The 23,933-nt window shown below is 39.2% G+C and overlaps 1 protein-coding gene across 2 annotated transcripts in view; it reads right to left on the bottom strand.

Moving 5' to 3' along the window:
• The window catches only part of relt (RELT TNF receptor), a 42,666-nt gene extending 23,349 nt beyond the window's left edge, over positions 1–19,317 (bottom strand). The window contains exon 1 of one of the 2 annotated variants that reach the window (XM_084718128.1): positions 19,082–19,317. The gene's annotated coding sequence lies outside the window, so the exon portion shown is untranslated. The remainder of the gene's footprint in view (positions 1–19,081) is intronic. The other variant, XM_084718126.1, reaches the window with a different exon arrangement.
• Positions 19,318–23,933: the final 4,616 nt, after the last annotated feature.

Genomic DNA, 23,933 nt, shown 5'->3' with positions numbered 1-23,933 from the left:
CCAGGAGTGAGATTGCAAAAACTCCAGCCTGATAGCATGATATACTGTATATAGAAGCGTTTGTTAAAATGCCATACAGACCAGAGCAAGAGGCTAATTACAAGTCACACGTGCACATACATATACACTTACACACATGCAAACACACACTCCCTCACACACACACGCACGAAAAAAAAGGAAAAAAAACTATCAATAAAACGACAATGATAGAGAGAGCAAAACAAAAATGGGACCTGCAATTAAGTACCTCTTTTTCTGGAACGTGTCAAGTAACAAATTGGACGGGGTTAGAGGGGTTGAGGAATGTTTGGTTTTCCACAGAGAACCTCGCTTGACCTCAAGAAATGCAGTCACTGAAACTGAACTGTACTTAAAACTCCAGCAGAGTGAGGTGAAGCTGATTTATCGCATGATGAATGCATGTAATCCGAAATCATCATTATACAGCAGCACACTGTTTTCCAAAGGCTAAGGTTAAGGATGTGACATAAATTAAGACTCCTGGCAGAGAGATTTCAAGGACGAGAAAAGTTCAGGGGATGTAAATCTATAAGACATTCAATGCCATGTCAGTTCAGACATTTTTTCCATTACTTACCATTAACTTGTTCCTAAGTCTTACCTCATGGGTCAATCCAAAGATATTTGATTAAAGAAAACCTCCTCTGGAAATGTGAAACCACAGGGTTTCTCAACTATTTCACCTGCTGCCTGTCCATTAAGTATTTCAACCGCAACACATGCAGTGAAAATGTGCTTGAAACACAAAATGCACGTGAAGGAAATGTCCAAAAAGGATGTTCAAGACGTGCCAGCTGTCTGACCACTGTCCTCTGAAGTCAGCCTGCCATTCACAGCCAGGCACATCCGAGCCAGCTCTGTCTGCATGTGAGGCATGTACATTTAAATCCAGTTTGTCTGAGGTTTTTTTTTTTTACCCACAAAGCCACTACAAAAGTGACAGCCACACGTGGAACTTCCACTGGACCTACAGGCACATTGACCGCCCTTGTGTCCAAGCGTGGCCTCATGCATCTTCAAAGACCCATCCTTCTCTTTCTTCAGTGTGTCCATGACAAAGTGCTACTCAGATCTACAGCAGTGCAGAATTCTCCAACATCTTTTAAAGGACTAGTCTGTAAAATTTACAGGAACTTTCTGACTGACGGAAAACAATGGAATATAATACATATAAGTATGTTTTCCTCTCCCACAGGGGACATCATGTTGCACCGCCATATTTCCACAGTAGCCAAGAACGGACTAACCAAACACTCTCTTGATATGGTCTTTCAAGATGTTTTTGTGAGTTTCGCAAAACATCACAAGAGTTTCTCCTACAGTTTTGGAAGGGGAGGGTTAGGCAATGTGGTTGCAATCTGCAAGCTCACCACTAGATGCTATTAAATACACACTGTCCTTCAAGTATGAAGCTGCAGCCAGCAGCTGTTTAGTTTAGCTTAGCATAAAGAGTGGAAACTAGAGGGAAACAGCTAAATTTAGCCCAAACGTAACCAGATCCACCTAGTAGTAGTTCTAAAGATTCATAAATAGAACCATACATAATCCCCATAAGACCACCAAAAACGTCCACTTTTAAATAAGATTCAGGCAAAGGTTAATTAATTAGCTTTTGATTTTCCCATAAGTGAATTTCATTACATGCATTTCATCATTTGGACAAAGCTAGCCCAGCTGTTCCCTCTGTTTCCTGCTGCTTACACAGGACTTTGCTGATATGATGGTTTCATATATCATACAGTTGTTAAAATCATGGTACAAATATGATAATTATTGTATATGTGGCAACACTGCTGTTTCCAGTCTTTATGCTAAGCTAGGCTAGCTGGCTCTAACTTCACATTAACAGACATGAGAGTAGTATTAATCTTTCCTTATAACTTTCAGCAAGTGAAAAACCACAAAAACTTCATCCATCTGCCTTTAATTTCTCCATTCACCACAGATCACAACTGTCCAACAGAAACTCTTATTTTTATCTTATCTTTGCCAATTCTTGAAATGTCTGCCTCAAAATTTGCATTAATGACAATTTTTTTCAATTCTAGATATCAAAACCTTCAGAACACCAAATACACAAAAAAGGACTGAAAGTACTTTCTGACTGTATATCTAAACTATCTCTTTAACCAAATCCCATAAATTATTATATATGATCTTATTTAGATAAGTACTTTAATAATTTTTCACTTCCATTCACTGAGCCTCCCCTGAACTTGCTTGGAGCTCCTTTTGAAATGAATAAGAGCTCTGAATTAATTTATCATATTTGGGGCTTTGATGTTCTGCACAGATGCACTTAACAGTGAAAAGAAAGATTTAGTCAGAGACTTTACAAGAAAATTGCAGTTCTTTGACTGCTTGGTGTAACTTTTGTGTCTCCATCCTTGAACTCTCACACTTTTCTTCCACGTGTTCTCGCTACCCTCGCTAGACTTGCGTCTTCAGCTATTGAGCTGTCAATCCTGTAATTGCATTTTATTGTTTGCATGTTTCCTTTTTCATAACCCGGCCATGTGCCTTGGTTTGGCGGCTGCAGTCAGATGGATGTGTGTGTAGGCGGAAGGAGTAGAGAGGGATGGAAAGAAAGACAAACAAAGAAGAGGAGCGGAGGAAGAGCAGGATGTAACAGGATATTAACACGTCTCAGAATATCCCAGCGTACACAGACAAAGAGGCAAAAACAAAACCAACACCCAGCATGCCTTGGTCATTTTATGTGAATGGATGAAAACAACAAAACAGGATAAAAATTCAAAAACACCTCAAAGGAACATGAGAAGAGCGTGATGACTTTTCCTAAACTGTAAAACAGTAATTACCAGAAACCCTGGGTGCTGTTGTTTGACACATTCAAATAACAAGTCGCAACAACATCAGATGACCAGTCACGTTTTCTGTTTTGTTCACGGAGGAACCTAAAAATAGCAATCATAAAGAAACGATGGCAAAGTCATGACAAAAACACTGTGGTGGACCGAAGTCGCAGTTAATGTGTTGGAGAGCTTTTTCTGGCTCCTTGATGTCATCCAGCAGCTGAGCTGAGAAATCCTGCTGGATGAAGCTGTGAAGGAAGGAAGGAACCACAAAAGAGGAAACACAAGAATGAGTGGAACTCCTCACCATTCAGCGTGAGGTGACCGAGCAGCATCAAGGCTAAAGCGCGGGCACGTTGTTGGCCTCCTAACAATGAGCCATGTTTGTCGAGTACACAGGATTCTGGTCAGACACCAGACTTTACAATGACCTTATTTTTGATGCCTCAATGTATTTTAGTGTCAAGTCCACAGGCACAAAAATATGCCGAGTCATGCTTACAGATACGCCATGTTTAACTTGGAAGACTTATAGCTACGGTACGCCTCTGTATACAAGTTCTGATCATAACACCGAGCCATCTGCTGAGTCGACAGCTTTATCGATTGGTTGTGACTTGAAACAGGATTCTCACATTAACTCCTGTCGTTGAGACGTCTGGTTTGTTTTCTGATGGTGTCATAACAGTGTAGCTTGGTAGACTATCTGGCCTGCATTCAAATTCTTTGGTTTACCAAGGCCAGATACATTTGTTAAAAAATACACAGAAAGTAGAACTTAGCGTTCCATATTGGCCTCTCACAGCTACATCAGTCTGTATCAGTACCAGCTTATACATATGTTCTCCGATGTTTGTCTATATAAAAACTCAGAAATGACCCTTCACTAAGACCCGCCTCCAAACAGCAACTGTCCACTTATTGGTTATCAACTGTAACTAGAGCTGTCAAGCTTTCCATTTCTCTCCATGCTGAAGGTGTGCAGGAGGCTCTGATGAGAGTGATACTCAGTGTTTCATGAGTCTGGATGGTGGCGTCTCTCAAAACACAAGAGCACACATGTGGTGAATGGATTAAAGTCTTCATCTGCTCCAACATAAGCTTGTCTGACTAACTAACACAAGCTTACTAGCTGCAGTAACTTTACTTCCAGCCAAACTTGTTAGACACAACTGCATCTGCATTTGTTCTGTGGGAGATTCGATGAGGAGGATGTGGGCTGATGCAGAATCAAAGAGGGTTGACGACGATTACGACAATCTGGCTCGCTGACGAAGACCCACCTCAAGGTCCGCTGCAATAACCAAGTTCCTGCGCTTCCTTTTAACACGTCACTGAGTGTGTTTCTGTCGTCTATCACGCAGATATACCTGTTGTTTTTCACCATCCGAATGATGTTTGCTGAAATGTTAGCTAGCTTTAGCCTCAGTCTTATAGCATTAATGTTTTATCATGCAGCTACCAGGTAACTTTACAAATACACTTTCACAGGGTTCTCATTTTAGAACGTGTCAGATGGAAACAAGACGTCAGCTGGAGACTTCTGATTTGACTCAAGTCGAGTGAGCAGGAGCTTACATCAGCCAGCAACACTTATGAAATCTGCTTGTGACTCACTGTTTTAGTCGACAAAATCCACGGTCGTCAGCTAGAAAGAAGAAGCTGCTGTTGTTTACATCTCTAAAGAAATCACAGACCTCGTGTTTCAACAGTTACTTCCAATTTCAATATTAAATCTGCCACTGTTATCACCACAAAATGCCTATCCCTAGGATATACATTACTGCCTGTCACTGGGTTTGTAATAAAATGGAGCTTCTTTGCTTTGATTACCCGCTATGAAACATTAATATCTTCCATTTTACCTCTGTGGTCATTTTGGTTTAATCAATACAAAAGTAGTGTAATCAGTAACAAATTATTTTACACAGACATTAATATTATCTTATTACTTTCATATGAAAGTAACTAGTTATATGTAATACATTACATTTTGATACTGTCATTATGAAAAATTACAATAGAGAGTAAGAGAAAAAATGGGAGAGAAAATGTGAGGAAACGATACAACAAACCTCCACTTTAAAATAAATCCCATGCATGTTAGACTGCTCAGCTGCTCAGAAGCCCAACACCAGACTAAACTGATTAAAGTATGTGACACTCAAAGAATGAAATTTGGTTTTGCTTACTTTTTTGTCAGCCTAAATAACTTCCTCACTTTATTCTTTTCAGCAAATGAGCTGTTTTACTTCCATGTTCTTGTTATTATTAGCTCTTATTGCATGCTATGCTGTAAAATAACAGTGTTTTGGTCCTCTAAATAACCCTGGATTAGTTCTAATTGCAGTTTCATGCCTTTTAATGCCAATGGGTTTGAAGCTATTGCCCTTTCTTGTTGCAGTGGAACTCTTGATTTCTTTGAATTTTCAGGCACGATTTCACTTTATTTTGTGAGGAAAAAGCCTGTGTGTGCATTGTGACTAAATGACTACAAAGACATGTGGGCCTTGAGGGAGATTCTCAAGTCAAAGACTCTTCTGAACAACAGATAAATTCAGTAAGCATCTCAGTTTTCTTATATAGATCGAGATTATGTATGTATATGCAGCTTATATGCAGTGGCTACAGGGTCTGACCTCTTCGGTCTCGGTAACTGAGCTCAACATAGCAGAGATTGTGGAGTGACAATAATAAACGTCTCCCCTGGGACACCTATATGAGGCTATAGGTGGATGGTGGGGCTTATAAAATTCTATATTTAGCAGCAGCTGTATTTGCAAACTTAGCAGTGGCAGAGCAATGCAGGCTTAATGCAGTGCATGGACAGCTTCAGTGTGCTGCTATATTGCAAAAAGTCTGCTGCAAAATGAATACTAGGACAAATTCATCAAAGCGCATGACCTCAACCTTTCCTGAGCCTTGATCAAGTAGTTTTATGTATCTTCAAATATACTACAAGTAGTTTTTAATTGGTTATGAAACAGTCTGTCTGATAAGAGCCCGTGTTTACAAGTTGAAAGGAAAAAAGGGGGGAGATTTTTCCTTAGATAATTTTATTTTGAACATTATATTTTGTGGTTATGGTGGAGGAAACACTACCGCAGTGGCAGTAGCAGCAGTTGTTTGTCTAAACTTTCTTTCAGACTATGTTCCATCAAGGGCACAATTAAAAAAGCTTTATCACTTATATAATTATTTACAGTGTTATTTTGATCAGGTTAAGGGTACAGTTCACATGGCTTATAGTGCTATTTATCCATCTAGATTCTTTGGTATGAGTTGCAGAGTTTTAGAGATGAAAAATTCAAATCCAGTGTCTCTTTCCAGAAATCATGACCACACAGACTTAGTTTTGAGCAGTTTTCAGGTTGAAAACCACTGTTCAACTACTGAATTTAAATATCTTCAGATTTCTGTTATTTGCTCTGCAGGTGCAGTGATGTATCATCAGAGGACAGATAAGAGCAAAGGATTATTTTCTCCTCTACAGTTTGAGAAAATCCTCCCCTGTCTTCAGCTCATAAAATCCTTCAAAAATCCATTCGATTATCTCAGAAATGCATCGTCAGCGAGCTTGAAACAGGGTTGTTCTTCTTAATAAGAGCTCTAACCTCACAGTAAAGACTTTTCGGAGATCTTCTCATGGCAGGGGAATTATACTCTATAGATTTTTTCGGATTTTGTCTGTAATGCGAGGAGATTTATCTGGGCTTTAGCCTTGATTCGGGTTAAAGAGAGTAATGCACATTTTGATGGCTGCTGGTGTGGGTTTATAAAACCCTTTGGTGCTTCACAAACGGCTGGGCCTTTCGAAAGACGTGGATTTCCCTCTCCGTCAGGAGTTAGAAAACCCTGACAAAAGAAGTCAAGCACCAAGTTCCCATGCTGATAATGTCTACCTATTAAGCCCTCAAAGTAACGTAGTGTGTCCAGCCTTGGGGAAGACCTCGCTGCGGCGCACATGAGAATTATCTTACGGCCCGCGGAGTGAAATACAATAGAAAAGAACTGAGGTGGCAAGAAAAGGTTTAAGGTAATTACACTCCATTATCCATCAGACATTTCGTGGACCAAGAGGTAATGTGCACGTGTATGACAACGACGTGATTGGGACAACCATACCCTCTGTTTGACTTAATGGAAGTGCCCATTATCGGCAAATGAAAGGCTGATTTGCGCCAACGCTTTGGACGTTAGTGCTTAGACAATGTCTCATTATGGGGAGCGTGTCTGATAACTGGGCAGGTGTCGACTCTCCTCACACGTTTCTCTCATCGTCTCTCCGTGTCCGTCATTCCTCGTCTCTATCCTTGGGGTTGACGCGATGTCAGTCGTCATGTTTTCCAATGGAACTGTACACCAGCAGAAAGTTAACGGGCCTCTCTTGTGTCTCCGCCGCACGCTGTCCATCAGACATCACCAAGTTGGAACGGGAGAGGGTGAATTCAGAGAGTGGATGAAAAGACATGAGAGACAGACGCAGAGAGGTGTTTGGCTTGTTTACAGCTCTGTGATACATCCAGAGTCAAACCACTGCAGCAACCGGAGCTCCCACAAAACAGCAGGGCGAGCGTACGCCATCTTAATTTCCTACAGCCAACATGAATACAAATGAATACATGCAAACTCTGGTCTAGACAGGCTTTATACAACATGACCAACAGAAACTCTTTCAACTGTTTTAGTCTCATAAAGATGCCATTTAAAAAATCTTAAAGGCACGGTTCACACCAAAATCAAAAAATACATATTTTTCCTCTGGCCTGCAGTGCTATTTGTCCATCTAGATCATTTTGGTGTGAGTTGTGGAGTTTTGGAGATATTGGCTCTTAAATTGTCTGCCTTCTCTCCAATAAAAGGGGACTAGATGGCACTCTAGTGTCTTTTTCCAGACATCATGACCCAGTTACTCATGATAATCCGGAGATCTTGTTATGAGTACTTTCATGTAGGAGCGACTTTTGTTCTGCAGTAGAATCCACCAGATTACATGAAACTACATGAAACTGAGGTCTGAGGATTATCTTGAGTTATGGTTCATGATAACCAGAAACAGACACTGCTGAGTTTAACAAAAGTATTTTTTGGCAGACAATTCTACGGATAAATAACACTAGAGGACAAAGAAAATGCCATAATTTTCCCATTGCAGCCCATGTCAAGAGACTGATTTATGTATATCTTGTTGTCTGATGCCCACAAGGTATCAGTGCTGTCCATAATCAGCCAGTAACTATGCTTTAAACGAGACATGGAGTTGGATGCCGCACAGTGCATGTGCAAAAAGAAATTACTAGCCCTTTGATGCAAGTTAATTAAGTTTTACTCAGAACATTTATGTTAATTTGTGTCAATTTTGCAGTCATTAATATTTTGAAAGTAGTGCTGTCTCCTAATAGTCAACTAAATCACTGAATGGTGCCAAGAGTCTTAGTCGACCACGTTTTCATTCATCCATTTGTCACAGAAAAAGAACTCACGTCAAACTCCATTCAGGAGCTGCACCTGGCCGTTCGGCCTGGGGGATCGTTGCAACACGGACCTTTTTTCTGGCGTCCTGCTGCTAACTGAGCTGTAGCTGCCATTAGTAAGTTAGCTCAGTTAGCGGTCCTATGAAATACAGCTTTAGAGATTAATGGAGGCTTGTTTGACAGGAAACACAGTACTGAGGTGATTTAATGTAACAGTTTGTAACTAATTTGTGAGTACATACCGTCCATAGTGTTAATAAATTTGTGAGTATCTGTTTTTGTGGAGCTGTATGTTTTTTATCCCTGTGTTTTAAATGAGAGTTGTGTGATGTTATACTGTGTTAAAAACTGTATTCAGTCTCCTGGTAGCTGTAAATAAATGTGTGACAAGCTGACAACTGACGACTACAAGCCAATCATGAAAATCTTTAGTCTGAATATTGTGAAAGTTTGTGTCCAATTTATGTTTATCAAAGCCAAAGTTTATATGGATCAGTAACAATTTATGTTGCCTTGTATACACTAAAATAGCAATGTTGACTTAAATTATTATGTTTGGAAAAAAAAGCATCATATTTATGTGATTTTAAAACTTTCCCTTCATATGATTCCTTTATTTTGTTCTCTCATTCAGCACACACTGAGTTTATGTTGCAGTTTGTGTGAGGTTGACCCACACTTTGGGTAAAATGCCAGGACAGAAATGTGTTCATTAGAAACAGATGTCGCATCCTCTGATAAGTCATAAATTCACAAACATGTTAGGCTCGGTCCTCACTAAAATTGCTTTCCAACCACTACGTCCGTCCCTCCACCCTCCTCTAAAGTCAAATTACATAAGTAGGACACATGAGAGCCTGAATTTGTTTGTCTGAGCTTCTCTGACCATTAATGGTGCTTTTAAGATGTAGTCCTGATTTGCAAAGATTTTTTTTTAAACTTAATACTCAATAATTTAGATTTTAATGCCTACCTCATTACATACAAGCCAAAATTGCACCAATTCTAAAAAAAGGTGTTTTTCACAAGGAGTCAAAGACACTTGGCTATTATTTTAACCCACTAGAAGCCAACCACAAACCAATTCTGGCTCCAAAACAACCCCAAAAGAATCCAAGGTCTTGATTTTTTTTTTTTTTTTTTTCATGGTTTTAGGCGACAAAAGCAGAGCATGTTGAAATCTGTGTTACAAAAGTGTGTGTGAGAGTAGGTGTTTTTGTCTGGTATTTTCCCTTACATCACCAGCATCATTAACAGTGGATGTAAATCAACTCCGTATGTCCCAACACTTTAACCTATAATTCACAACGCATGAACACAAAAGCCTGCAGGATCCTATTTTCACACTCACAAACATGTGGATTCTGTGTAAAAACAACACCTCCAACCTGTTATCTCTATTTGTCAAACACATACAGAGGATTTAGTTAATTACCGTTTTAGTCAGTGGAAAAATCTGCTCTAGTATTTCACAAGCTGAGCTCAGGTAGAGGAAACATGGTTTTCATCGGCCGTCTGCTCAGATTTTAGGTGTTCGTACAAATACTTTTTAACGAGCCGGTGAGTGCTGAAAAGGGCTGATGGATGTGAGGCTACACAGCAGATATCGTATTCTGGTCTTGTCATTGTCTCTTGTTCTCAGGGAAAGATGAAGTGATAAGAAAGAGGCGTGTTGCCTATTTCAGCCTTGCAGAGAGATGCAAACCTTGAAGAACTGTGTGTGAAAGGAAAAGTCGGCTTATCTTGGAAAATAAACGTATTCGCTCTCTTGCAGAAAGTTAGATGAGCAGACAATATTTATCTTGGAATAACAACTGGAAGGAACTGGAACTGTTCAAAGGTCACAAAATCCTCACTAATTACTATACCTGTAACACTTTTTCCTTTCTGATACCTTAACTTTGCATATCGGCTGATACTGAGCACTAATCAATACCAGTGCATTATCTTATACAATTATTATTATTTAACAGCTATATACTACTAATACTGAATGTGATATGATTGCTATCAATAATAAATGACATGATATAAGATTGGTGCATAGCCTTGCATACTTGCTGATTCCCAATCCAACATTTTAGCTGTATCCGGTGTCAGTATTGTAACAACTCTACAAATTAGTTACCATGTGGGACCTCGTTTGTTTAATCCATGAAAAGCAAACCCAGTCCCTCGCTGTCGTTACTGTGCAAGGCGACTAGGGGAGATTCCAGGGAGTCAAGCACATAATTCCTGCAAAAACTTTTAGCTCTTTTAAAGTCAAAAAAGAGATATAAAGTGTTGAAGTTTAGAGGTGCTGCTAGAAAAGATTTTGTGTCTTTCTGACGAAGGATGGCAACTAACGATTATTATCTCCGTTGATCAATTGGTTGATTATTTTTCTCAATTAATCTATTAATAGTTGTCTGGTGCAGTAAAGAAGCCAAAAAAAATGTTCACATTTAAGAAGCTGAAATTGGAGAATTTTGTGTTTTCTCTTCTCAATTATTTGATGATTAAAATAATGGTGATTAATTTAATCATCTGTTTCTCCCTGTTTTCTGTTTTTTTGGGGGAACTAAGCTAAGCTAACTGTCTCTCCTGACTCTAGCTTAGGATGACCATGTTTTGAACCCTCAAACCAGGACCCTTAAGTGTATCATATGTTCATGCACGTACATGTATATGAATGCAGCATAGGCATTTTCATCAGGATGGGGCTATGAACACACCTTTCCCTTAAGGAAAGGCAAACTTTGTCTTTAGCATGACAGCTAAGCGTTAACATTAAACTTGGCTATGTATTATAGGCTTGTCAACAACACATTGACTGGTTGACACGTGCAGACTGTTGAAGTCAGCTCTTTATGTTTTTATAAAGGTCATCATGAGCAGGGCAGAACATGATAAACATCTACGTAAGCACTGAAAACAAACATAGTGATATCTGTCAAGAGTCAGGACACCCAGCTTGAAAGCGGGACAGTCCCGGACAAACTGGGACGTCTGGTCAAAGTACTCCAGCGTCATGCTGAATGGACTGATATGAGTGGTATCGATCTGTTTGTCCAACTCTTGGCAAGAAGTGTATTTACCAAAACGTCAAACTATTACTTTAATGGACGGCTGGGTCAGTGAGTCCAAAGTGAGACACTGAGGCCTTGAGGCCAGAGGCAGTGAATTCTGGAAATCTTAACCAGACCTCTGGGAATGTTAAACAGCTCCATATGTGTACGGAGTGCACTGTAATCATTTGTACATATGTGAGAGCTGTTCCTTATAACTTTCTGTGACGGTGAAAAAAAAGATAAGCAAGAAACGCAGATTTTGCAACCCTGCAGTTTGCCCCCAACGTGCAAACCCAGCCACAGACACGCACACTCACATCCACATGTATTTATGGATCTAAATATGTTGTGTTTTGAGTTGTATTCAATAACTCTATAAAAGTGCTGCACCAGACGAGAGGCTCAATTTCCTGCTTTGTTGGCTACATCGTCATTACTCAGCGGTTGTTTTGAAACGGGGCATGTCTGTAGCACTCCTCACATGAGGGATTGTGTGGATCCTCTCCAAAACATGACACACAAACACACACACACAGTCACTCACTTGTGCCTCGTCACAAAGAGATCGACCCGGACATGCTGGTGTGTGATTTGTTCTGGCAACTAAAAGCCAGCGATTGGTTACTGGCGCGTTCAGCGAGCAGATTGTGGTTGCCTCGCAGATTCTTCTTTCCTCCCCCAGAGCCGACATTTTGGGGTAGCAACCGTCTGCAGTCTCTTTTTCCGCTTTTCTTAAAGCTTATTTTTGAGACTGTGTCATTAAACAGCACACAGTGGGGAGAGACCGGGCAGATGGACGAGACGGAAGGGGGAAAGGTCGTGAACTCAGACCAAGCAGGGCGAGATGACTGCTGTCTGTTTTTTGTAACTCTGGACTGAACCAAATGTCATGACATGTGACTGAGCAACAAGGTGCAAACCACCATACAAACACAGTCTGTCAGGATAATGCAGGAGCAGGGGTGAAACTTTTTGGATAAAAGTTGAAATACCCCTCTATAAAAGCAGTAAAAGCAAAGTCCTGCATTCAGAAGTTAGGTAAAGTTGACTCATGTACACGCAGTATCAAAAGTAATAATCATACAGAGTGAATGAATCCAGAGTGCTATAGTACAGCACTACTGCTTAATTTGTAGTTTCATGTTGTAGCTGGTCGAGTTGGATGAGTAGGTTTCAAAATACAAGAGTATTTTTTTTACGGAAGAAAGGGATGTGGAAGACAACACCAGGCTGTTGCAATATAACCATACAGACCTCATCAGACTGGTTGGTTACTCAATATTCTGCTTTCTTATGAACAAGACACCTGGCTACCATCTCTTTTCCAACTTTATTTTTATCCTTGAAACACATCACAGTTCAAACACTGTTCTGTAACATTAATTACTAAACTATGTGATCATATACAAGTCGAGACACATTAGAATTATTACAAAAAATACCATCAGCCTGATGTGATCATCACCATTTCCATCCATGTACCTGATGGGAACTCATACTCATGATTGCACATGGGGATACCAGTCCATGTGCCAGACCTACCACCTTGCACTTGCCATTTATTATTCAAATTTTAACTTAGTGTGCAAAATATTAAACTGAGGGTGCAGGCTTTTGCGATCTGGCAGACAAACTAATTGAGTTTGTGATGATTATTCATAATAAAGTTTGAGGGCCGTGCGAATTTCCTGGAAGAAACAACAAAATGGGAGCGTGCTGGGAGATGAAATACAGGAAAAACAGTTGAGTTGGCATGTGTGGTTGGATCATAATTTAAGATCTGCTTTTCATGTGGATGACCACTGAGTGTTGGTGGTAAATGTAGGTAGCAATAAATCTCTCAGTCAGCGCTATACTGACCAAGAAGGGCGGATTCTCCTTTATCGCTTTAAATTTGTTGGCCAGAACACGATCCTGTTGATTAAAATACTCCTCAGCAACCCAGGGGCTAAAATAGCCTGTAGTTCTTGCTGTTTCCAGTGACATCACTATGACATCACGGGATGCAGGAAAAACTACAGGTTTTCCAGCATTAGAACTAAGCTTTCTCAGTCAATAAAGCACACACTGAGGAATTTATTGTTTCATTGACTACATTTACCATCAATATTGACTGGACATCCACATGGAAACTGACAAATTTTCTCTTTGACTACTTCAGATATTGTTGGGTAGTTTAATCCTCTTCCCCCTTAATTTACTTGCTTAGTTTCAATCAGTTCCTGAGTGTCTATGGGATCATGCTCATGATTATGATTATGGTCCCATAAAACCTCAACAACTGAGCTAAGATAGCTAAGATAGCCTAATATTGATAATGAAATAAAATCAGATTACACCAAATACATGAGAAAGACATTTATTAGTTTCTGACTGCGAAAGTTGGAAAAATAGTAACATTCTCTAAAACTGCTGTATCTCTTAAGTAAATCAGTAACCAAACAACACACATTAGGCTGTTCTGTGACCTCCTTTTAAATAATGCCATATTTCTTCATGGCATTCACTGAGCCTCCCCTGAAACTGTTTGGAGCCTCCCTGGGGAGGACCGCCTCCCACTATGAAAACCTGCTGGTTTAATCAATAAAACAATAGCCCCACATCATATTTTATTGACCAGTTATATATATCTTTATATGTAAAATCTTAATCTGTAAAGTGACTAATGACGAATGATTATAGCTTGACTATAGAGTTAAAGTATAAAATAACATAAAAGGGAAACAAACTTGAAGTGCAGTTTGCTCCCAGGCTAGAAGTCATTTATCACTAAGCTACATGCATAATCTTTATTGTCGAGGCATTTTGTTTTTCAGGAAAAGCACAATTCACAGGAAAATAGCTTTTGGGATAAGTTATGACACCGCGACATGCCTGACCTTTGTAAACTGCAGCTACAAAAGAGATGAAGCCTCCAGGAAGTGACTCTTTTCCAGTTCCTTTCACAAGAATGAATTCAACTGAGGGGAAACCACTGCAGCATGACTTGCAGTTTGCTCACTTTACCATAAAATCATGAGAGAGCGGCAGATGAATCAAAAAAAGAGGCATGGTGATGAGGAAAATCTCGTCCTCAGAAGGAGAATGTATGGTGAAAATGTTGGATGCTGCTGTCCATCAAATCCTGCTTTCTCTTAAAAAAACCAACTTGAGCTTGCTGGTGTATGTAAATGTATACTCTTAAGTGTATTTAAGTGTCAGTGGGCGAGCATGTTTGCATGCTCGTGCCAACATATTTCCAGGTTTTTGCATCCAGGTCCCCCTGTAATTATCCCATCCTCCATCAGTCTGCGTGTGCGGAGCGCTGAGCCAGCTCGGATCAGGCTCTGCGGCCACTGCAGTGGGAATTTCTTTGGCACGGAGCTTCCTGGCTGACATTGGGGAGTCGGGCAGGCACGGGGACGGAAGACAGTCTGGAGGCAATCCCAGCCACTCTGGTTGAACGGATGGACAGGCAGATGATGGGATTGCTGGCCTAATTAAAGCTTTAGCTGTGTCTTTGACTTCCACATACGCTCAAATAGAGCCGCATCTGTCTGTTAAGTTACACTGTTAATCCTTACATGTAAGTTTGTTATCAGCTCCGATCTGCAACACACTGCACAGACTTTGACCTCTCTCTTACTGAATGTGTCCGTCTGTCCCTCTTTTCCAGATCTCTTCTGTCTCTTCTTCTCTTCCCTCTATCATTCTGTCATTTCTGCCCCTTCTGAAACCATGAATACATTCAGCGTACAGTAAATGTTGGGTGGGGTAGAACGTAAAATGGGGGTTAAATTTGGCTCAGGATAAATCCACAGCACACACCTCGTAATTAAGGCGTGTGCGTGTGTGTGTGTGTGTGTGTGTGTGTGTGTGTGTGTGTGTGTGTGTGTGTGTGTGTCTGTGTGTGATTACAATGTCAGCCCTATCTCAGTTAACTAGGACATCAGCTCAGCACATGATATGATGGACAAAACGACCCACATCTACAGCACACAAGACCTTACACACTTGTTGAGTTCATCTCTATCTATGTGATGACAATTTAAAACAGAACAAATATAAATAGTGTAAAATGAAGTCATGAAGGAATTTGGCCAAATCAATTCATATTTTCTCATTAACTTAACATGAATATGTATGTAAATATACAAGTTTGATTTATTCAAGTTATACAAATTTCTTGTGTTTCTTTTCAGAACACTTTAGATCTTATAAACACGAGTTCTTCTAACTTGAAGTCTTTTGACTTGAAATGATGAGTTGTGATGATTGTATTGCACAGAGTTCAATCAACTCATTGAGATAAGTTTCTTAAAAACATGATCAGGATATTAGTAGACATCCCAGCATGCATTGTTTGAGAGTTAAAATTCTCCTGAAACCCTTCTTTTTGTAGTCTGAAGAAAACATATATGATGGAAACTTGCTGTGTGTCTCTTACACACTAACTTGCCTCTTTTGCCTCAATAAAAACACTGTGAACAATGATGAAGGTAAATATACAAAGTAGTTCCAACATGAGCAGCTGCTGTTCTTTGTGTGAACTGAAGAACTGACTTTTGAAACAGAGAAAATGCAAAAGTAAATCAAATTTGTTTGTAGTGTTGGTTCACCTTAATATATTAATCTTATTAAAGATGGTGTCTCAAGTACAACTGAATTAATGTCAAGTTTATACGACTAGAAAAGTTTGTTTTCAAACATTACAAAATTACCTCAACTTCTCCTTTCAAATTCAATCAACTTAAAATTTTAAGGCAACTCAGACACTAACTTTTTAAGTTAAAACAAATTTATTTTTTACAGTGTATATCATGTTCTATTTTTTATTATATGCTGTAATCAAAGGAGGGATAAACATGTTAAAATTCCCCAGTACTCTCAACAACTGTCACACACACACACACACACACACACACACACACACACACACACACACACACACACACACTCTAAAGTGTACAATAGTCAAGATATAATCTTGTGAATTATTAAAGATTCTTATAACACATTACTGTCCTCTCATAAATCTCTGGAATAATGTAAAGTGACCTATAGTTATTATCAAGTGAGACCAATATGTTTTTGTGACTGTAATGCCAACACACACCATGCTCTCTTAGTGTTTGAAGAAAATAATCTGTACTCTTGGAAATCATATTTTGTGGTTGAAACCTGGTCCAACAAATGGCAGCCATGTTACCAAGTTAAAGCAGAAGGGTTCACTTGCTGTTTTAAGCAAGTGTTTGAACTTTTGTTTGAACTTTTGGATCAAACTCTACTCTCCAACTCTACCTCTGTAATATAATTTGATAAATGTGCAAGAGACAACCTGCGATAGATAGAATAGAACATCTCTGCAGCCTCGCCAGTCACATTACTCATATCAGACACACATTATCTTCTTCCCATAAGAAGGGGTGAAAGTGCTTGACAGGAAACAGGAAGCTTATCGTAACATAGGTGACGTCAAATATTTAAAATGCTGTCAGAGCCGTACATGTGCCGTGACAAGATGGTACCGATGAATAAACTTTGTAAATCCCGTTAAACCCTTCCTTAAAATGCCTCCATCGTAATAATATTAGGCACGAGCCAGTGAAGCTGTACATGGCCCTCTTCTGGTGGAAGTGTGTGTGTATGGTTGTGTGAGAGAAAGCCTCTTATTGATACAAGCGTGCAGGAATTTGGTCTCAGACAATAGAAGCCCTCGGCCAAAAATGACAGTCTCATCTTGGCTCTTGTGAAAGTGTGTGTTCGTAGGGCGCTTGCCCGCACTGCACAGTGTGGTGGGCTCCTTACGGCAGCTGTATATCCTGCTGAAACCACGGCAGTGTGGTGTGATAAAACACAGCTTCACATGAGCAAACAGAGAAAAATGTGCAAGAGCAACATGTTAACTGTACACTAGTACTTTGACATTTTTACAGTTTCTGTTTCATTACACTGTAAAAAAAAAAAAGCAGTTTGTTTAACTTAAAAAGTTAGTGTGTGGGATGCTTTAAAATCTTAATTTTTCTGAATGTGAATTTGAGGTAATTTTGTAATGATTCAAAACAGATAAACTTTACTTGTCAAATAAACACAATTTAGTTGTACTTAAGAAAACATGTTCAAAAAACTTAAGATATTTAGTTGAACCAACAACTCTTAAGTAACACTGACGAACTCAGTTGCTCAGTTTGAAGAGTCAGTTACTCTCTTTACACAAAGCACTTACAGTAATACTTGCTAATACTACTAATAAAGGTTTTTATTTTAAAACGTTAGTGGCCATTAGTGTCTTATTTGACTGAATTTGAAAAGACATTTAGATGTAACTTTGTAATGATTGAAAACAACTTAACTTTTCTAGTCAATAAAATTTATATTGATTCAGCTGTGCTTGGGAAAAATATTGAGTTAAACCAACAACTAACTGCCAGAAACACTACGAACAACTTTTACATTTTCTCAGTTTGAAAAGTCAGTTCTTCGTTTCACACAGAGAACTTCCAGCTGCAGCTGTTGGAGCTACTTTGTATATTAACCTTCATCGTGAATCACAGCATATTTATTATAGTGAAAAGAAGCGACCATCACTTATTTTAAAGTTTTTTAAAGACACACACAAGTTTTCATCATATGTTTTCTTCAAACTATAAAAAAGAAGGGTCGCAGTCGAGTTTTAACTCTCAAACAATGCATGCTGGGAGGTCTGCTGATATGTGCACTGCATTCATTCAACTTATTATTTCAAGTCAAAAGACGTGTTAGTTAGAAGAACTCATCTTTCTAAGTTCTGAAAATAAATACAAGAAATTTTAAGTTTAACTAACTTGAATAAATAAAACTTGCATATTTACGTTGATTTAACGAGCAAAGATAAGTTGATTCCACTAAATTTCAGCATGATTTTTTACAGTGTAACCCCACACACAACACTGGCAATAGATATTATTTTTGTTGTGTGTAACTGAATTGCTGACCTTCATTTGTCTCTTTCATATCATAAAATATTACAAAGCTACAGTATACAGAATACAATATGGAAAATAAAAGCTGAGCCAGTTTCACTTCATTAAAAAGACAGGAGGAGGATCAAACTACCAGTGAGGTCATCACGTACCCATGACAGTGCGTCAAGCATGCGCTCACTCTGTCATTAGGCATCAGAGCACACTGTGGATCTCATTGTTATTATAAACCCATTAAATTAGCCAAATTACAGGTATTCAGATGCCTGTGGCAGAACAAAACCATAATAATCCACTAAATTACAAAAACCAGAGGCTTGTAAACTATTTATAAGTATGTTGTAAACTTCTAATCACTATAAGAACATCACAGGCAAACCCTTAGTCTCTACATGGAAAACTGAAGCAGATAAATAATACAAACAGTCAGAAAGCTTGCTCAGACACAGACAAATGACTCCATTCATTTAAAATCGCTTCATTTAAAATCTTTACAGCTCATCTGAGCCATAAACCACGTTGAAACAAACAGCAGCGACTTCTTTTTCTCACCAAAAGTGTATAGGTGTCTGTCTATACGTGCCATATGATGTCCCACCGGCCAGACAAAGTCTGTGAACACATCACCGCCGTGCGTAAAAGTGGTCACGACGGTCGGACAGGCTTTGTGGGGAGAAAAGCTCTCCACGAGCCGGCGGAGTGACTGACGAGACCAAACTACCGGCTTCATCCCACTGTTACTACAGGGTAAAAAAAAAAAAAGTTGTCAGACTTACCGGTTTGGTGAATAAATAGAGTTGAAATCAGTGTTCAGAGACGAGCATCATGAGCTGCAGTGGACTGAAGGTGTAATTAAAACTCGCTTGTGAAGGGCTGAAAACCACAAAGCCGGTAAACGAGGTTCCCCCTCTGCCTCTCTGGCTCCTCTGTGTGTGTGAAAAAAAAAAAAAGACATAAACACTGATCCGCTCAGTGAGCTCACAGTGCGTCACCGCTGCAAGCTGAAACTCCCGACCGGCACTCTGTCTCTGTGTGTCTGTGTGTGTGTGTGTGTGTGTGTGTGTGTGTGTGTGTGAGAAAGTGTGTGTGCATAACCGCGTAAACCCCCTCTGTCGGTCGGTGTCTTTTCCCAGCAGGGGCTGTGGCTCACAACCTGGCGGTTAAAGCTTGTAAGTCCTCTTAAATGAAAAGACAATTAGACTCATTATATATGTATGCAGACTCAAATGTCCAAAATTAAATGAACAATCTAAAAACTTCTGAAATAAATTATATTTTTAAGTAAACAAATTATTTAAATATATCCTCAAAATTTGAAATCATTTTATGCATGGCTCTTCAACAGAGGGTCCGCGACACCTAAGGGGTCCTCAGAGTTACTGTAAGGGGGCTGCCGAAATAATTGTTTTTAAATTTTTTTCTTCAGTTATTGAAATATGTCTGATATGCACATTAACATGACTCCAACATATTATCAGCAAAGATTAAAAAGAAAGCAAAGATTTAAAATTTCCACAAGAAACATTCATGTTTTGTTGATTCTGGAGGCCCCAAAAGCAGCGGTGTTTCCACTGTAATAACCACAAAACATAACGCAAATAATAGTAATCATGATACAGGCTCATTGTTAATTATTTGAAAAAATAAAACCATAAATAAAAATCTCTTCTCTTTGTCTTTTTAACTGGCTAACATGCTATTCACCGCAAATTTGCCTGGGAAAATGTAAACACAGGCTTGTTTCACATGATATCAAGGAGAATTCTGTCCAGTTACATGTATACCTGATCTGAACTGATCTATCTGGGCAAAACATGTACAGTAAAAGATATGTTTTAGTTCATTCAATTAAGATAGACCTTTTTCACAGCAGTCTTTTTGACATGGTATTGCAGGGTGAGCACAGGTGTTACCAACGATACTCATTAAATGCCCCATTCAGTTCAGATCAGACAGAGTCCATGTGCTGTCACTGTGCATGTCGGCTCACTGGAAAGTTTCTACTACGCTAAAAGGACCGATAACCTGGTTAGTATTACTGGTAGCAACTGTGTTTACCCGTATCAACATGGCTGCTGTGAAAAAGTGGTGTCAGCTGGCATCAAAGTCTAGTTCTTCAACACCTGTTACTGTGCATGGAAAACTGCTGCAAGCCTTTTTTCACTGCAGACGTACACTGTCATAGTAGTAAAGGCACAGGTGTTACTAATAACAATAACTGTGGCTCTGCTCTATTTAAGTGTCCCAGTAAACATGACAGTATGAGAGTGAGCCAGCACGCACAGTACGATCACCCAGAAACTGAAACAGCTGAATGTAATTTACCCATCATTCAGTTTATTATTTACAGTTTTTCCAGTAAGGTGGGATCTTAAAAATAATTAAGGGGTGCGGGTTTGTTAGCGGCCGTTCTTGCCACCTTTCTAGCAAATACCTCGCATTCAGAAATCCTCAGAAGATCAGCTGGCAGCGAGATCCCTGATTGCGTGGTATCACAAGGCTAGCTGAACAAAATGCTCCTGTACCGGGTTTCAGGCTAAGTCCCGTGTGTGTTTATATCTAAGATCATCTGTGGAGTCCTACTTCTGAATATAGTTACTGCCTAGGGTAAAAGCTGTCAGGTGTTCGGTTGCAAAGAGTACAGTCTGAGGAAACACTGTAACACCGAAAACACTGAAAAGACAGAATGGTTTCCCAACTTCACACTATTTTTCAAATCAATTTCAAAGCAAGTTTGTTAATCTACCTTGCTAATATGATCTGAATAAATTTAATTTATTTGTGTGGTACCGATTTAAGTCATTTATTAGACAATTTATTCATTTCTCAGGGACTGTGCATATTAATAAGCATTACTATAGATATGCCAGAATTATCTGAAAGGTTGGTCCCTAGCGAGACATAAAGTTGGCAACCTAAAATCAATGTAAAAATTAAGAATGAATAAGTTATTGCAATTATAAAGACATGCAAATTACAGTAAAAGCAGAACACACAGATATTAACAGCAAACCGACACGGGCAACAGTTTAAGAAATCAAATCACAGTTCAACAAGGCAAAAAACAAACAGCACAACAACACAAGAAAGGTTGACAACAGCAAACAAATACAAGCAAGGACAGACATTAGAAAGAAAAAAAAATTAAGAACAACTTTGCAAAATAAGACATAAGCAAAGACGACACTAGATTACAAGAAATTAAACATCCTATATCATATTATTCTCTTTATTATGAATGAGAAAAATGTTAGGTCTTATTATCAGGGACCATCATAACAGCAATAAAGACATGGCTGAAGGGTCAATCATGTTGCATGTAAGATAAAAAAAGGAAATAATAGTTTTCTCCCAAATGCACACCCATAATGTAAACATGATGGCAATGAATGAAGGAGATTTCCACTGGCCCACGTTCTTCCGCTGGGATGAACCAGTGAGTCAGTGTGAGTCAATGACTCACAATCAGTCATTCATGTCAGTCATAGATGCATCTCTGTGCTGATGTCTTTGCTGCCTGCTTCATTCATCACACAGATCGTCACTGTTTAATGCAACATTTGAATACTGTGTGTGGATGTAAGTGGGTCGTGACTTGTGCGTGCGCGTTCGTGAGGGGGGGAAGGGACGACATTTGTGTTTGTGTGTCCTGAATGGTCTGCATTCACACAGTTTCGTTTATATACTGCAGAGCTATCATATCACAATACACTTCATTGTGGGTCAGTGGGTTAAAGTCAGATGAATAGTGGAGTGACACTGAAGCAGGCTGGTAAAAACGCTCAGTGGTGACTTTGTGTTATGGTCAGCGCCGAGGAAGACATCATAAGAAATTAGTCGACTTTATTGGTAATTATTTACTATCTTTTTATTGATTGTTACTGTAAAGAACGGAGAGAGGAATCATCAGGGTTAAGAAATAACAGGCAACAACTTGATTCATGTTGTAAATCTTTGATTGTCTTACTTGTTTGTAAAAATAAAAATAGAAAAAGACAGGAACACTTTGTATTTGATGAAAGATTGAGAAAAAAAATGCCTTTATTACATGGCCTGCAGAATCATTACTGACTAACCTGCCTTGGTGTTCTTTTAGTAACTGACTTTTGCAATGTGCTTCAGTAACACCTAGTAAAAGATCCAAGGTTTTTTCCACTTGATGCAATGAATTGTGTACATGACTGTGAGCACATGAAAGTGTGTCTCATGATGAGTTCTTGCAGCCACCATTGACACCAGTTTAATCAAAGTGCCGGAAAAAGGTAAGTCTGCAACTAACCATTATTTCAATTATCAAATAATCAAATGATTCGATTTTTTTAATTCAATTTATTCAGGTGAAAGAGTTTTCTTTAACCTTTATTTTTTAGTGGAGTTTTGCTGAGAGCAGGGTCCAGTACAATCCGATCTGATGAACACTAAGCAGCTTCACTGGAGCGGTCGGGGTTAAGGGCCTTGGTCAAGGGCGCCTCAGGTGTGATAATGAGGAAGGGGCAAGAGCTGCCCTTTCACTTTGTCCACAAAGACTTATCCTTCCAGTCAGAATATCGAACCTGTGACCTCCTTGTCATGAGCTCACAAAAGTAAAACATTTCACAAAGGCCACAACTTCAGTTAGCTTGTTTTGTCCAACCAACAGTCCGTTCTTAACAATTTTACCCAAATCTGGAAGAGGAACATTTTTGATTAAAAAACATCTGAATGAATTGAAATCAAAATCGAAATGGTTGCTTGTACTTTGGGGACATTTCCCCAACCCAAGACTACATCTGCAGACACCATGGACGTGTAGTGGTTGTGAGACAAAGGCACTGTTGGGGTGTTTCTAGAGGGGGAGACCACTGAAATCTGACTGTTTAGTTTTTAAACTTAAAAAAACAACACAGGAGTGTAAGAAACTGCAAGAAATTGTAAACTAATGCTATGCTCATGTATTTGCGAGTATATGTTTATACTTACATTAAAAAAAATCCACTAAAAAAATAAATCTGGCAGCTCAACAAGGTTTTGGTTGATAGTTTATGTGAAAAAAAAGAAACAAATAGTCGAAGATTCATATTGAAAAGCTGAATCTGAGTTGACTGACAAAATTCTGAGGCCTTTTAAATACTATGTCCAAATTTAGGATCATGTGTTCAGGTTATAGATGATCTCAGCAACCGCTTTGTGTATTCTGCCATCTCGCGGCGCCACCATTGCTGCGGTGGCACGTCGTGTCCGTCACTCTCTGTGTCTGCTGGTTGGATCTAGAAGGAAACCCCAAATTTGCCAGACTCCAGTGAGGTTTTTCATGGTTTAGGTCAAAATGTTCAAGATCTTGTGGATCAGGGGTTCCCTTCTAGCCAGTGTGTCTCGCTAATAATGACAGAACAGATGAGGAACAAACTTCCTTTCTGTTAATATTTTTGATGCACTATGACACATCGCGGTCCTCTGAACACTCAGTGAAGCTCTGCTCTCAGATAGCAGCATTCTTCAAAAAGTAAAGGTTTGTGTAGTTTGCATTCTGTTTTTGTCCAAAGTTGTCGACTGTTGGAGCAGCCAGACAGCACAGGTCCGTCCCCACTTCCCAGAGACTGCTGTCAGAAATAATGTTACATGAAAAGTAAGTGTAAAAGTAGAAAATTG

This window comes from Lutjanus erythropterus, chromosome 4 (assembly GCF_056507025.1).
Source record: "Lutjanus erythropterus isolate fLutEry1 chromosome 4, fLutEry1.hap2, whole genome shotgun sequence".
NCBI lineage: Eukaryota > Metazoa > Chordata > Actinopteri > Lutjaniformes > Lutjanidae > Lutjanus > Lutjanus erythropterus.
This window is presented reverse-complemented; position numbering and strand designations above follow the sequence as displayed.